Source organism: Notothenia coriiceps, unplaced genomic scaffold, assembly GCF_000735185.1.
Source record: "Notothenia coriiceps isolate Sejong01 unplaced genomic scaffold, NC01 NC01_scaffold00037250, whole genome shotgun sequence".
Taxonomy (NCBI): domain Eukaryota; kingdom Metazoa; phylum Chordata; class Actinopteri; order Perciformes; family Nototheniidae; genus Notothenia; species Notothenia coriiceps.
Genome location: NW_011369951.1, coordinates 16,963,612 through 16,979,941, shown reverse-complemented (window position 1 = coordinate 16,979,941; position 16,330 = coordinate 16,963,612). Strand labels below are relative to the sequence as shown.

The 16,330-nt window shown below is 39.7% G+C and overlaps 1 protein-coding gene across 1 annotated transcript in view; it reads right to left on the bottom strand.

The window, feature by feature from the left end:
* Positions 1-16,330, bottom strand: part of LOC104967383 (guanine nucleotide-binding protein G(I)/G(S)/G(T) subunit beta-1-like) — a gene marked incomplete at its 5' end in the record, with an annotated part of 50,884 nt that overhangs the window by 32,197 nt on the left and 2,357 nt on the right. The window lies entirely within an intron of this gene.

Below are 16,330 nucleotides of genomic sequence, written 5' to 3'. Positions count from 1 at the left end.
ACGTAATAACTCTAGGTTAAAAGTCATGGGCTCGGCTCACTGCGTGCTAATCAACCCAGCTGAGGTGGTCACGTTTTGAGGGAAATGGAGAAGAAAGTAACCGGCCAGGTTCATAAAACTGTGATTGATAATGATCATAAATGGGACATTAAACACTCACCTCATGAAAAAAAAAGTTCCTCTGTGATGTGGAGTTTTCCCAGGCAGGCTGTAAAGGGATCCTGCCAAACAGATATTTTTTTATTTTTATTAAATTTTAATAAATCAAAAAACATTTATTGTATCCAATTTACAATTTAGAAGGACTTAACAGATGCTAAAATACGGTAGCCCTGAAGTGCAAATCAAAACACTACACATTTTTTGTGAAATGTTGGGAAATACCATGATTCCTAAAATATACTTCTACGCAACTAAAAGTACTGAAGTTGGCAAATTGGTACTTAAGTAGAAGATACCAGAAGTTAGTATCAGCGGAAATGCATTTCAATAGCCTAAAAGTTAATCAGAAAACAGTTTAAAGGTCACCTATCATGCTGTATTTAGGCAATAGCATAGGTCTCAGAATATAATACAGAATATATTAAAAACATGTCTATGAAGTTGTGTTTGCTAAAAAATACCAACAGATCACCCATTCTAGCCATGCCTCATATCCCTCTATTTCACTTCCTGTTTCAAAAGTGATGATTTGGGGTATAAAGCTGTAAAAAATAAAATAAAATGAACAAAATGAAAAGGGAGGGGTCTGAGCTCATGCGGGACCCGGCAGCTACTGTCTAAACTAGATACTGCCGTGATGAAACGCCATATCATGGATTATCAAGGATTATCTCTGAAACAGTATGGAGCTCAAAGGCTTTCTCTCTTGCCGGTTATACCACAAGGTGAGTTCCTTTCTATTTCCTGCTTCTTCACACACATGCTCTCCAGTACAGGTTAGCTCTGAGTGTTAGCGATGCTAATGTAAACACCGACCATATTACGTCCAAAACAGTCGGGCATTGTTTCTGATAGCAACGTTTCTGATAGGGTCGTGGGTCCGCATTTCAGATATTACGTCATATCGGACGCAAATCTGGATCAGCTCCGTTATTCCCCGTTTTTAGAGATTTGGGTACGGAGGAAAAGAGAGAGGCTTCACTTCGTGAGTTCCCTGGCACACCGGGGACACATGTTGATGTATAACAGACATCAAAAAGTGCATTTTGCATGATAGGTCCCCTTTAATATTTAATGCTTTTTGAGAATTTAGCAATCTCCCAGGTTTGAACAATTCCACGAAACGGCAAAACTACCAATAAAACCTCCACCATCCAGCTGCTGTTTGCACCACTTGTTGACACGTAGAAAAGATTGAAAGGCTTTATGTGTCGCATGAACAATAACTACAGCGTTGTTCTGGCACTGAATATCTGAAGACTCCTCCTACAATGCAACATACAATATATATAAGATATAATAATGAAAAGCCATGACATAGTGCAAAGGGTTCAAGTTAGTTGCAGGAAAAAGGTAAATACGTGCCTTAAAAAGAACATTACTGACTGAAAACCCACCTTGTTAAACACGGCCCCTTGCCCCATAAACCCCCCATAAATACACACACATATAGCACTTTAAATATTTAAGTACATTTCGATGAAAGCACCAGAACTCACAATGCTTTGGATTATTTTAACTGAATGTACTTGATTTTTCTTGTTGTTCTGAGTAATATATCTCCATGGTTTATTGCACTTAATGTAAAGAATGCAATGTAAAGAATAAACTGTATACTTTAATAAATAAACATGTTGTTATGCGGACTAGAAGTTTGTTAAAAACAAACAGCTCGGTATATTTCAAGTAAGAAAACATGTTTAACTGCGTTCAGTAATTATTTAGCCCGGGGGTCTCTGAGTAATCCTTCACCAATTTAGTGACGAGTGAAGATTAGCCGCTTATCCAATTAGCTTCATGCTAACGCCTGCTGAGCCAATCAGGAACATCTGAGGACCACACTGAAGAGAGAGGCCTGAACACTGAGGGACGAGTTGTTTTGAACAAACTAGTATATATTAAAGCCCAGTTTCCCTTGGTCCAGCATGAGGTAGAGGAAAGATGAGATGTTCGAGGCGTGGATAACGTTATTACTGCTGCAGAGACCGCACACTGCGTCTGTTAGCTCTCTCATTATCATCATACAGACTTTACAAAGAGGACAGGGGGTCCAATAAGTGCAGGTTAAGAGTTTTAATATGTTGAGTACACACGACACAAATAGCTTCAGGTTGTCCCAAACAACACACTTCAATAATGTGGTTTAGAGCTGCATGATTTGGAGAAACGTTACCTTGTTTTGACTGATGTTAAGAACACATTATTGGAGGAATTCATAATTGTTGCATCATTATTCTCATTAAAGAATATATTGAAATGATCATGGTGGACGATCTGTACCAGAAAGCTATGAAGAACACAGTTTGCACGTCAGTGTTTTATCTCTGCAGCTCCACAATAGTAATTTACTGACATTTGATTATTGCACTAGTCCATATTGCTATAATGATTAATTGTAATTAATCTAAATTTGGTTCTTAAACTCGTACTTTTGCTCAAATATATTAAAGGTTGACAAGACTGGGATGTCACTGATATATATAAAGACGTAAATATACATCATATCAAACCGTACAGTTTGAACTGTTTTCTCAATAGATAAAGGTTCAAACACAGAGACATGTACACACAGTGTTTAACCAACCGTTGCCAATGTATTTATACTAACGTTTGTTCTCTTATTTATATTTTAACAGTCATTGTGTGAACTCTTGTTGCTGCTCTGATACCTGAAGGTTTATCTCACATGTGTCAAACTCAAGGCCCGGGGGCCAAATCAGGCCCTTGGTGGATTTAATTTCGGCCCGCAGGATAATTTCTAATTACTATTAGATCTGGCCCGCCGGTATATTGCACGCACACCTTCACTCCATCCTGAGGGTCTCCTCAGCTCAGAGCCTGAGCCCAAACATTGATGACCTTGCACCCAAGATGAGATGCCAAGTATCTGAGCTAGCATCACAGAGCAGCACACTGAGTTTAATGGATGTTTCCTTCTGCACTTTCTCTCTCACGACAACAGGGCATGTTTGGTTTCTCTTTGAGGGAAATAGTTTTGTTGAAGCTGTTGTTGGCCTGAGGGAAAATGTAATCATAAGAAATGACTCTGGAAAAGCTGCAGATAGAGCCATAAGAAATGAATGAACTGATTATTTAATGTTTGATGTTGTTTTTATAGGCAATCATTTAAGCTTTGTTAGTTCCAGGTTTAATATGTGCAATAAGTTCATTTCAATAAGTTCTGCTATAAACATTGAACCAGTCCGGCCCTCAACTAGTACCCATTTTTTTATTTTGTCCCACTGTGTATTTGAGTTTGACACCCCAGCTCTAAGGCATGTAACTCAGAGAAAGTCCAGCTAATAAAGAAACTATCAGGCACCGAGAGTTGGAGATGAACCAGATGGCTGAGTGCCAGAAGCCACGACAGAATGAATGGAGTCAAGGTCTGTTAATTGATTCCTTGGGTTGTGCACCATCGAGGGCGCCACTGGAGTATTTGTTACGTGTCAAACTGCATACTGGTGGCAGTTTGTAGTCGTGGACGGCAATTCCAACCTGGTCCTGACCTTTATAACAACGTTTGATCCAGAGAGCCAGAATCATATGCTGACTATCGATGGAGAATTATAATGCAGATCAAGAACAAAAAGTCAGAATCTGCTTCTTCGTTTCCGATGTTTTGTCCTGTATTGTTAATCAAAAATAGTAGATATTGAAGTCGTCCATTCACAATTTTGGTCCACCTTATAGTAAAATATTGTGACTGGTGATATAAATAATATTCTCTGTAAGTGACTGTGCAATACATAACAAACAACCTGCTGTAGCTTTGATGCTAATGAATTAAGCAGCATGAAGAACAGATTGAAAAGAAAACATGACGGCCTTCTCTTTCTAAAGTGAAGTCTCTTGTCCTTTAAAACACAAAGCAGAATTTGTTTGCTGGTTAAACAAGGTCACCTGAGTTCATTATAACATTAAATCTGAACTTACAAGATTGATTTTAAATATGCATGACTGCACAGTTCATGTAATGTTGAGATATATTTATTTTTGAATGATGCCATTGACCTGGTACTAATGCTCTAATGTAAAAAATTGAGCACAAGAGACGCCACAGTTAGATCCAATGTGGGAAGAAGACGAGACAAAATGCCAGTTGTAACTTAGTAGATGTATTTGACCCAGCAGCTAAAAGAGAATATAAATAACTGAAAGCGGGTCTAAATGTTCACGGTGCGTAGGCGTTTTGCTGAGAGACCAGTATTCTTCCGAATCTAAAATATAAATGAGGACCAACACCTGATTTCCCACCCAAAATCACAGCGGTATACTGAAGGTTGTCTTCGCAAAGGGCTCATTTTGAGCCAAATGTTCGTTTATGTTTAGCTGGCGGTCTTTAGTGACCCAAGTAATATAAAAAGTGCAAAGTGAACATAGGGTGGAGTTTGGAAATAGTGTGCAACACAAAAAACGACACCTCATTTTAGACCAGGGGACCACTGTTGTGAAACCAAAAGTCAACATGGATGTATTTTAGGTTACATACGTAAGTTAGTACTTAAGTATGTATAATTTTGTTTGTGTCAAAAGTAACGGTGGCCTTCAAATCTTACTTATTTAGGTGTAGTGTACATAACATGTATATATATATTTTTTTTTTGACCAATTAAATTAAATATAAGTACTAGGGATGTAACGATACCAAAAACTCACGGTACAATAATATCGCGATAAAAAGTCCACGGTACGATATTTATCGCGATATTGAAAAATAAAGGGAAAAAAATGAGAATTTTCTTTTTATTTAATTTTTTTTTCTTCATTAAATAATAAATCTGATTTGTACAGCATTTTAGTAGGATAGTAGTATTTTAAAGTGTCAACAATATAATAATCAGACCCTGCAATAGAATAAATCAAGTTTCACTTTAGTTTTTCAACTAACTCAACTCTAACTCACTAACTCACTCACTCAGCATCATCAAGGTTATCTTTTAGGAATATGAGCATGTCCACATTTCCAGGTAGAAGCTGGGATGTTTGGGCGTTTACAATATCCCCTGCTGTGGAAAAAAACTCTCTTACTTGGTACTGATGTTGCTGGGACAGAGAGATATGCTTTGGCCATGGGTGACAGCAGTGGGTCAAACTGTGCATTGTCTCTCCACCTCTTCAAAAAAAATACAGTTTTTGCCAAGAAGGTGAGGCTTATTGACAGGGCGAGATACAAATATACTGTTGGTACTTGTCAATGTCTCTAGGTATGTACATGTAGCCCTGTAAATATGTCCTTTTGTGTTATCTGTTGTTTTATGTTCATGTTGTAACCTACTTGTTGCCATGTTGGACAGGTCTCCCTTGAATAAGAGATCAATGATCTCAATGGGACCATCTGGTTGAATAAAGGTTTTTTTTTTTTAAATCATTAAAAAAAAAAAAATTATTTAAAAGTTATTAAAAACATTATTAAAAAAATTGCGATAGATTTTGTCAGTCTCACAACGGCATTAAGACATCTATTTACCGCGATATCGCGATATTCGATATATCATTGCATCCCTAATAAGTACAGACAATCAATGAAACATACATTGAAAACTAAATTATTGTCATACGTGGTTTTGTTGCCTTAACCAAAAGCAATACTCAATTGGTGTGAACATGTTTTCTCCTCTAATAATAAAAGAAAGAAGTGACACACAGAAGCACCGTCAGAATACTAAAGACTCTTAGGTGATTTTTCCCTGACCTCTTGCATTTATTTCAGCTGAACTCTGGCCTGTGAGCAGAATGGAGCAGACAGTTTGTGCAGACACATTGTACAGAGTCTCTATTAGCAAACACAAGTGAGCGAAATAAAGAGTGGTCTCTGTCAGCTCTGACCCGGTGTGCTCAGCCGCTCTAATATTCCCTGGCAAACGCCAATATTAAGTTCCGCCGAGACAGATGAAGAGAAAACAAGATTTCATTTTGTCTATCTAACAAACCCTGCAGAGGCCAGCAAAGCGATCTGTCCTTTTGAGTCATAGAAGAACATTCACTGCTATTAAAAATAAGGAAAAACTCAAAAGCCCTCGAGCTATTGACTCATGGCAGATATCCCTCAACACACAAACACTTCAAGTACTGATAAAGAACTAGTGTCTCAGTAAACCTTTGGTGGACATTCATATTCAATCTTCTTAATTGACTGCTTGACATAAAAGATGGCATTGTCTAGAAACTCTGAGAGGTGTCGGGAACAAGTATAGCCAGACGTGTGTGTGTGTGTGAGTGTGAGTGTGAGTGTGAGTGTGAGTGTGAGTGTGTGTGTGTGTGTGTGTGTGTGTGTGTGTTGGTGTGTGGTGTGCCATTTCACAAACCATAGTGCGTGTGTGTGTGTGTGTGTGTGTGTGTGTGTGTGCGTGAGTGTGCGTGTGTGTGCGTGTGTGTGCGTGTGTGTGTGTGTGTGTGTGTGTAAGCCAGTGGGAAAACACATTTCCATCTCACAGAATCTGTTCTCTATATGCTGGAACAAAGCTTATTTATATTCCCGGTGTGATCTGCTAAAGATGAGGAAACACAATGTTTGCAGTTGTCGGAGGTGCTAATCCCCAAAAAGCAGATATAGCTAAACCTGAATGACATGAGGGTATTAAAGTCATGAGCTGAATCCCAAACACTACAGACAAGATCTTTCCAGGATATGCTTATTCTCACGCTCCAAATGTGGCTTTTTGCTGACGTTAAGCTGTGTACTGACTTTGAATAATAATGCACAGACTCACTTTCAAACCGGTCCAGTAACGTGAAGGTCACAGGTTGGGTTTCTCAAAGCAGAAGCTCCCGGAGAGAAGGTATGAGCTGGAATTTGTATAGCTGACGAAGCAATACATTGGGAAGGGAGTTCAGTTCACGTGAACCCACAACCTGCTTCACTCTGCATCCTCTCAAGATGATTTCAAAACCACTAGAGGTAACAAATGTCACAGTTGCAGGTGCTGCATGCCCTTGAACGGACAAATAACAACCTCCAGTTTATTTCTGTACAACTAACCCCTACGTATATACTGCATATCATTTGATGTGTCCTGTGTTTCTTATTAAAACAATGAGTCTTGATATGTGTGTTAATGATCAACGTTAAAATGCAATGGTGTCCATTTATTTCATATATAAACTTAAAGGTCCCATGTCATGCTTTTCTGGTTATTACCCGTCCCCTTGTGTGTTATGAAGGTTTTTCTGCATGTAAACGGTCTGCAGAGTCACAAACCCTCAAAGTACACCCTGTAGCGAGTAAAACTCTAACACAGAAAAGACCTGTCTATGCCGCCCCAGAACGCCTCGTTGGAGATTTCTCTTTTTCCATTGTTTACTTCCTGGCTGGGTATAGTGATGTATTTCGGGTATAGTCACGTTACGTTACGTCCGCAGAGGGGGCAGGAGCTCCAACAGAGTGAATACACATACTATACATTAGGGATGCTGTATGAGAAACCAATGTGAGTTTGGAAAATTGCACAATACAAATCTATTTTAGTAGACCTCAACAATGGAATTATGAACAGTAGAAATGGCCATGACATGGGACCTTTGAGGCAACAATTTGTGTTTGGTAGATGATTTCTATGTTGCAACAATGCTTTTTGGCAATATGGTACCATTGGAAAGGTAAGAAAACAGGCTTTCCAATGGTATAAGATGTATTGCCAAAAAGCATTGTTGCAACATAGAAATCATCTACCAAACACAAATTGCCTTACTTTTTGTGTTAACTTTATATATATCATATTCCTGTGCTTAGTGCCCCAAAAGACGATGTTTGCCACCCTTACGCAGCACTGTGGAGATCGTAGCTACAAACAAAACAAAACTATGTTTTTCCAGAACAGTTTTTCAGTTCTGTGTCTGTGTCCATCCTGGCAGCCACATCACTTACATCCTCCCACACAAGTCTCTGACCTACTGATAGCCTCCTACACCTTTCATTGCTTTGAGAAATGGTGGACGTTAAACGAGAAAAGACAAATTGACACATCCATAGGCTAGATCATTAGAGCACCAAGGCCAGAATAAACTTTGATTAGTTAATACTTGATATAAATGATTAAGGAATAGCATCACTAATGTCTTAGCTTTAAAAGTGAGGCAACATTTCATAGCACAGCTGTGTTGTATCAGTCACTTTAATGGCCCTGCTCCCGCCCCCGCGACGTGCAATACCGAACCCGCCCCGCCACCCGCACATATTGCCAATTAGATCCGCAAACCGACCCGAACCCGCATATCCTATGAGCAGCGAAAACATGCAATTATTAACACACGCAGTTGCGTATTTGTCTCAAAAAGCATGGGATGTTGGTTATTTTACCCGACCCGCGGGTACCCGACCCGATGCAGGACTCTGGGTGGTGGTGGATTCCCAAATATCCAGTGGGTTGGGGAGTCTTAGTTTTTATACAGTTTAATTATGTTTGAGACTATAGAGCTTAATCTTTAAGTCAATACTGCTGTAGATGTGAGTTACAGGCTGTTTTGGTGCCTTCAGCTTCTCACTGGGGTTAGGTTTGGTACAGTATGTCCGCCAAAAGGGTGTTTTGTAGTAGTTTGATAGCAGGACATCTGAAAATCTATGCAACATATTTCAGTTGCTTATCAACCACGAGCACAGCACTACATTGTTGCTGCTAGCTGCAACAGCAGTACCATTTGGAAAAGCTTTGTTTTACTCTTTCAGATTTAATTCAATATTTGGTTCACATTGGTTTTTCATAAAATCTTGAGGGTCACTTTGTAAAGAAAGGAGTATGTCTAGTTCTTTAAAGTTCTTTATCATGAGATAACTGGTGTTTTGGCATCATATAAAGAAGAATGAGACTTGACACGGCGTCTATCACGATGCTTTCAGGCACAGTATTGAGTGTAAATCACCCATATTGTGGTTGCATTCAGAGTCTGATACCATCACTGTCGATATCATCATAGAGCCAGAGAAAATAAACCTGAAGTGTTTCCATGAAAAATTGGAATCTCAGTTCATCAGACTCTAAAAGACTCAAGAGATAATACATGTTTTATAAAATAAACAATGTTCAAATGTGAGTTAGAAGGAATAAAGTTGTTATTATATTGATTTATTTTCCTGAACTAGAAATGAAAATGTATTTCGTCTTTGCCGTCTCAATCTGTGAGTTGATTTATATTATTGCTTTCCTTGACATAAAGTGAAATATGTTCCCTTTCTGACCTAACCCTAACACCCACAAAGTAAAAGTTGATCCCTGTTAGAGAGGAGGAGTCCTGAGAGAAAGTCTCAAAGCGCTGCAGCTCAACGTGTCAAACGCTGCTGATCTGTTGGCAGCTCACACCTGAATCCATCCATCTGCTGAGGAGCTTCCTTTTGAATGCAGAGGAGTCGAGGCGAGACGCACACAGGACACCGCCAGCAGGGAGAAAGATCAAGTGCATTCATCATGTGGAAGAAGGAAGGATAAGACTACTGAGAGGAAGTGGAAATCTACCTTGGTTGGTGATTGGCTAATGGTTAAACAAGCCAACACATCGTTATGACATCATAAAGTGTCCAAAATCTGATCAGCTCATTTTCAGACAGGTTTTTTATAGAAATGGATCAGGACAAAAAGAGAGAGAATCTTTGTTCCTGAAACTTTCAGAGTCTCTTTCCAAAGAGGGGACACATGTTGATGTAGAAGAGACATGAAGAAGAGGGGACACATGTTGACGTAGAAGAGACATGAAGAAGAGGGGACACATGTTGATGTAGAAGAGACAGGGAGAAGAGGGGACACATGTTGATGTAGAAGGGACATGAAGAAGAGGGGACACATGTTGATGTAGAAGAGACATGGAGAAGAGGGGACACATGTTGATGTAGAAGGGACATGAAGAAGAGGGGACACATGTTGATGTAGAAGATATATGAAGAAGTGGATTTTGCCTAATAGGGGACCTTTAAGAGGTGTCATGATATGCTGGTGTTGACATTACTGGGTTATTTGATGAATGTATATCATGTTAATTATACATTTATGATAATGTTATCTAAATACTACAGGTCGCTTAAATCGTATCATTTTATTCCATTTCTGATTTGTGTTGTTTCTCCCACACAGAACTGAATTTAGAAAAAGAGACACAATGCACAGTAAATGATTTTAAAGTTGAATTAAAATATTGATTTTCTTTGGATTCTGAATGATATCCCTAAAGGGAACACTCTGTGTAGTGAAAACCTGATGTTGTGACAGCCCTGATTTATCTTTCAGACGGTTGGTTTGATTTAGGTACAAACAGCCAAAATGACTTTATAATTGAAACGTTGTGTTTGTATTCAAAGATGTTACAGCTTCAAAAGTATCTACAATTATGGTTTCTGCATACAATGAAGATTCAGTTTGCTGACATTTCTCACGCACACCCAAAGGGAGTTTCAAAAAGAGTTTTCTTTATGAAGTGGAGACAGTCAGCATTGGTTCCTTTGAGACTTTCAGCAAGTTGCTAATTTAAGAAGCTTATTTCCTAAAAATATGACTTATCTAGGGATTGGGTTATTTCGAATGTCCCTTCAAAAAATTATTTTAGGAGCAGTGTGGCTTTTTTATTTGTGTGTGTGCGTGTGTGTGTGTGTGTGTGTGTGTGTGTGTGTGTGTGTGTGTGTGTGTGTGTATTTTTAGGGACAACAGATTAAAGGCACAGCGTGAGTAAAATCAAGTAGACACTTCACTCCTTCCAAGGCCACAAGCCCAACTGGAGACCAACATAAAGCTGNTTACATTACGTATATCTCTACACCGTCCCATTCACAGTCACCCCCCCCGGCCCGGAACAAATTCTCGGCCATCGCCTCACTTTCTTTGACCAAAGTCCCACCTCTCTCCAGGACCAGGGCTACCTCGCGTCGGAGGACGGTCTCCCCTCCTCCCCCCACCTTGTCCAAACAACAGGTCCCACCCTCCCCCATGTCTCCTCTTATAATGGTCGCTTTCACCTTGTTACAACTTACTCCTCCCTCCTGTCAGTAGTTGCTCGTCTTCGCGTCCGAGGCGTTCGTGCGTTTCACTATACTCGTCGGCGAGACTACCTCCTATCTTTCACTGAGTCCTTCTTCCGTAAACGAGTTTCCTACCTCTCTTCCGATTACTGGCTCCAGTTTTCGACTTTTTGGTGGTGTGAACCAGGAATTAACAGTAGAAACATGTAAAAGTAAAAATGAAACGGTGGTGTCTTTAACCGTTATCCGTTTGGTAATCGTCTGACTTCTACTCGATAATCGGGAATCCGAGTAGAACGAGGACCTCGAAGTAAAAATAACACCTTGACTTAAGGGTATAAAAAGAACAATGTAACATCCAACAACGTCCTCTCGGATGTAAGCTCTCTCTCTCTCTCTTCTCTCCTCTCTCTCTCTCTCTCTCTCTCTCTCTCTCTCTCTCTCTCTCTCTCTCTCTCTCTCTCTCTCCTCTCTCTCGGAAAACATGTACATCGGACTGTTAATTTATTAAAATAATACCTTAATGTAAAGGAGGCTCAGGAACGTACTTGACACGTATCTGACATAAAATTGGTAACCAGTGGATACCACCCATGAACCTCTCGGTGGATAAAAGAGTCCACCATTGAACCACATTTTTCCAACTCTGGTGACCCAGATCTTTCAGAAAGAGTAGTCCCCGAGCATATTTAATTCTTGATGACGTCTACACATATAATAAATTACGTCGGCTTCGCACATGACTCGGTAATACCGACTATGGTCTCTTTTCGTTATTTCATTAAAAGTAGCATAAGGGCTAGCGTAATTTGCGGTATACTGGTTGACGTACCCAGGCCACAGGCTATACAAAAAAAAAGAGAAAAAAAGAGATATTAAGGAGAGGTTAACCCGCCGGTCCAACCGATGTCTCCCGACGTCACACAACGGTCTAGCTGGTATAATAACCAGATAACAAACAGTAACAGTTAGGGAGTAACCCGACTGATCCAGAGTCTCTCGGGACTGTCACGACAGTTAGTGTTGTGTTTGGTACCCCACCCCCGCCGGAGTACCGGTACCCGCCCTCAGCGCCCTGCCCGACGACGACTCGACTTTTACCTATTTCGTCTTCTTTGCGCGGCCCCACGCGACTTTTTGACGTCTGGAATTTTTCTACGACAGAGACCTCTCACCCTACGATTTATAAAGATTTAACTGCCTGGAAAGCAGGCCAGTAGGCGGGGTCGTCCACGACGACGCGGCACTCTGCTGCGCGATAGAAAGAAACGAGTAAGAAAATCATGTACGTGTGTCAAGAAGTGGCGATAGCAAGCGCTCATTAACAAGTCGTAATCGTTCGATTGGCGAAATTAACAAAATGAAAAGAGATTTTAGCTTTTTTGTTGTTATAGGGTTAATCTGAAATAAATTTGGTTACATAGAGTTTGAATACCAAGTAAAGCAACATCTAAACTATCATATCTAAATAAAAAATATTAACAATACAGTTAGTTTCGGAGTTTCGACTAGTGACAACAGGTGAAATCGGCCAGAAAAAATTTACCCTTCAAAAACAGAATCAGGAATGGAAAATTGTGGTCGACGAGAACGTTATTATGTCATGTTCATACTCCTTACTGCACATATTCTTATTTCACATTTCATAGTTTATATTCTAAAATTCATTCATAGCATTCTATTTCCATGTAAATTACTGCTTTATTTAATTTGTATTGCTATTTAACTGTATTTTATTATGGTGTAAAATATTTTTTGTTGCGCCGTGACATCAAGTCAAATTCCTAGTAGGTGCGAACCTACCTGGCAATAAACATGTTTCTGATTCTGATTCTTCTGAATACCTCCCGTTTTGAGCCATGTTTTTAACATCATTCAGCTTTCTTCTTTCTTTAGCTTACTTGCAACGTTCGCTAATCGTTCGCGGGAAGTATTGTCGTCATTAGCAACGCTAATACGCTTTAAATTTGTTTCTAAATCTAAAAACAACAATAGCCAATTAGAACTTATTTAAACCACAGTTTCAATTATCTCAAACTTATGTTCATTCGTTGTAGTATTTTGATAGTATGATTTATCTTTTAATTAATGTTATTCAATCAAGCCTCAAACTGATGGCACTTGTCCCTTTAGCCTGTTTTAAATGGAAGTTGTCTGAGGTCCTTACCACCATCTGCTCTTGCAGTAATAAGTAGTGTACCTTTCTTACTGTCCTAAATGTGCACAATGTAGTGACTGCTTTTCGTCTTTTGTTTACTTAGTTGTGTTTTCTGTATTGTTTACGTCTGTGTTATGTGTAAGAACCGTTGCTGCCTTCTTGGCCAGGTCAGCGTTGTAAATGAGATGTTGTCTCAATGTTTTAATCTGATTTAAATAAAATGTAAAATGTAAAAAAAAAAAAAAAAAAAAAAAATATTTCAGATTCTTCCGCGTACCACTAGCGGGAGCTGGCGTACCACGGTGGTACGCGTACCACAGGTTGAGAACCACTGGTCTAGGATATTGTCATTTAAAGATACCCTGTATCTTGAAGTTACGATGCTACCTTTTTCGTACCTCTTTACTGTAGTACCCCAGACAGCACTTTAGATATAGCTGGCTTAGCTACATTTTATCTGCTGATGAATGTGATGGTTCTAAAAGCTTCAGTTTCATAGATTTCTTCCAAGTGGTGTTTCTTAAAGCTGCTCTTTACTTTTACGCTTCTGGAGGTTTCATGCCAAACACAACAGCATGTATTTAATGAGCTAGAGTCTCTGCATACAAAGATAATTGTGCATAATATGGTTGCAGTACCCACGGGTGACTGAACACAGAATTTAGCTCATGCCTTGTATTCTCCACAGGGTATTTCATACTTTTTTTTCTGAATTGAAAGTTAAGTGTTATAAGGACACTGCACAGAGGTGAGGGGAGGCCGCCTCATCATATTGACCCAATGATTAATCTTCCCTTGCACTGATGTTTTGTGAATTGGGTTTGGGTGTGCTGCAGCTTGTTGTAAGTGACAAGGTGACCCGTGCTGTAGATCACAGTGCTGAACAACTGCTTGGGGACAGGGTCTTGCCCGCCTGACTGGACATCATTTTTCTCCATTTAGCCCCATCTCACACCTGTTATAGGGTGGTCGTCCACATGAATGCTCACGACTCCTCTGGGATAGAGCCATGTTTTCGCTCGCATTGCTCTGTCATTAACTACCGTAGTCAACAGATGTACACCACTTCTCTGCGGGCTTGAAAGGAATTGTTGTTTTTTTGCAAAGGTTTTTTGGCTGTTGTGAATGCCAATTTAGAGATGTGGCCCCTTGGCATTTCTGTCTCTCAGACGCATTGACCTTTGCGGTATCAATGTCTGACACACTTCCTCTGAGGACCAGTATCCAACAAAGACTGACCAGCTATGGGACACTCGTGTGTCGTGCTGCAGGAAAAGTGTTGCTAGGTTGTCGAGGTCTGTTAACAGGGTTAAGTTTTGTTCCAATTGACATTCATGAGTCCATCATCTTTTTTATACTTTACAATGCAGGGTTCAAAATCAATGTAAAACTAAGAAAGCAAAGTGGTGCACGATGAATAGAAATGTAACAATGTGATGCTCTGCTGGTGTTTTGTAATACTTCCCTCTACTTCTGACTTGAATAGGTTGCGACTGATTCCAGTGTGCAAATTCATAACTTCTACTATCTTGCACACTCTTTAATTAAATATTTGCTGCTTTGTGGTTTATTGAAACTGACTTTATTAGAACCTGTCCAGAGAAGTGTAAAGTTGATATATGTATACCAGTATTCACCTTACACAATACATGTATGCTAGGGGTGTTGAAAATAATCGTTTTTACGATGCATTGCGATGCGGACGTGGACGATTCGGTATCGATGCAGTGACGGAAGATAATCGATTATAGCGTAGTAACGTTGCTTCCTGATTTTCCGGCCGCGGCTTTACTATAACGTTTTTTTTTCTGTCACTTTAATATCAAATTGGTCGGTGACGCAGAGATCAGGGAACAGACGTGACAGAGGCACAGCAACACCAAACACGGAGCAGTCTGCTTTATCCACCAACACAAGAACACCAGTCCAGAACCAACAGCAGAAGGACCCGCTCTGAATCACTCCGTGTCGCTGCGGCTCAGAGACACAGGGATTTATGTTTTTCAAAAATAATCGCGTTACAATCATGTCAGGTTTTTGGTGGATTTAATTAAGTCTTGGATTGCAGAGTATGAATGTCCTCTAGCAATTTTCAGACGATATATACGTGTGTAAAGTTTGTGAAGGCAGGAGGAAAAAAGCTTCCGCGATCACCGTCTCCTCTCCGTTCCTACAAACCTCGCCCCCTCCCTGAAAATAATGAGTGACAGGCTGATAGTAACCTGATAGAAACTTTATTATTCACTTAATCACTGAGATATAATGAAGCTAACTTAATCTCATACATTCATGGGATTTATTAACTGTAAGACAGAGAATGTAAGTGTGCACCCACATGCAGTATTTTTGTTTTATATGCTGTAAATACTCCTGTTGTCTGCTGTGTTCAGACTCAAGTCCTGTGTGTGATGCCACATTCAGGACATTCAGTTTCCTTTTTTTAACAGAAGACTGTTGCTAGAAGCTGCAGCTAGACTGCAGAAGCATTATTTTTTTGTTTTTGAGGATGGAACAACTTCACACACAGATATAGGGAGGCTAGACCTATACAATTCATTTATTTTGGTTTATGAATTAATGTCAAGACATTTATGTTATTGATTTCTGAAGCACTTTCTAAATAATAAAAAGAGAGTTCATTATGTATCTATTGATGAAAAATAAGCCATGTGCAGTAATATAGAAAATTGAGGATGCAACGCATTGGTATGAATCGTGATGCATCGTGATGCATCGGGATATCGAATTGAATCGAATCGTTGACAGGATAATCGTAATCGAATCGTGAGACTATTGAAGATGCACAGCCCTAATGTATGCTGTAACCAGGGGCGCCGTCGAGGATTTTGGGCCCAATGAAAAGATATCACATTGGTTACTTAAACATTTTTTTCTTAATGTTCTAAAATTGTTTGGGCCGCTGACAGTCACGGGCCCTTAATTTAAGCGATTTTGACTTTGGTCAAGGTCTGGTTGGCATAATGTTGTGTGTTATTACGACGTGCGTTATACACCCCTTGACCTAAATAATATATCGATGTCGTCCCCGCGGCATTCCCCCACTTTTCAAA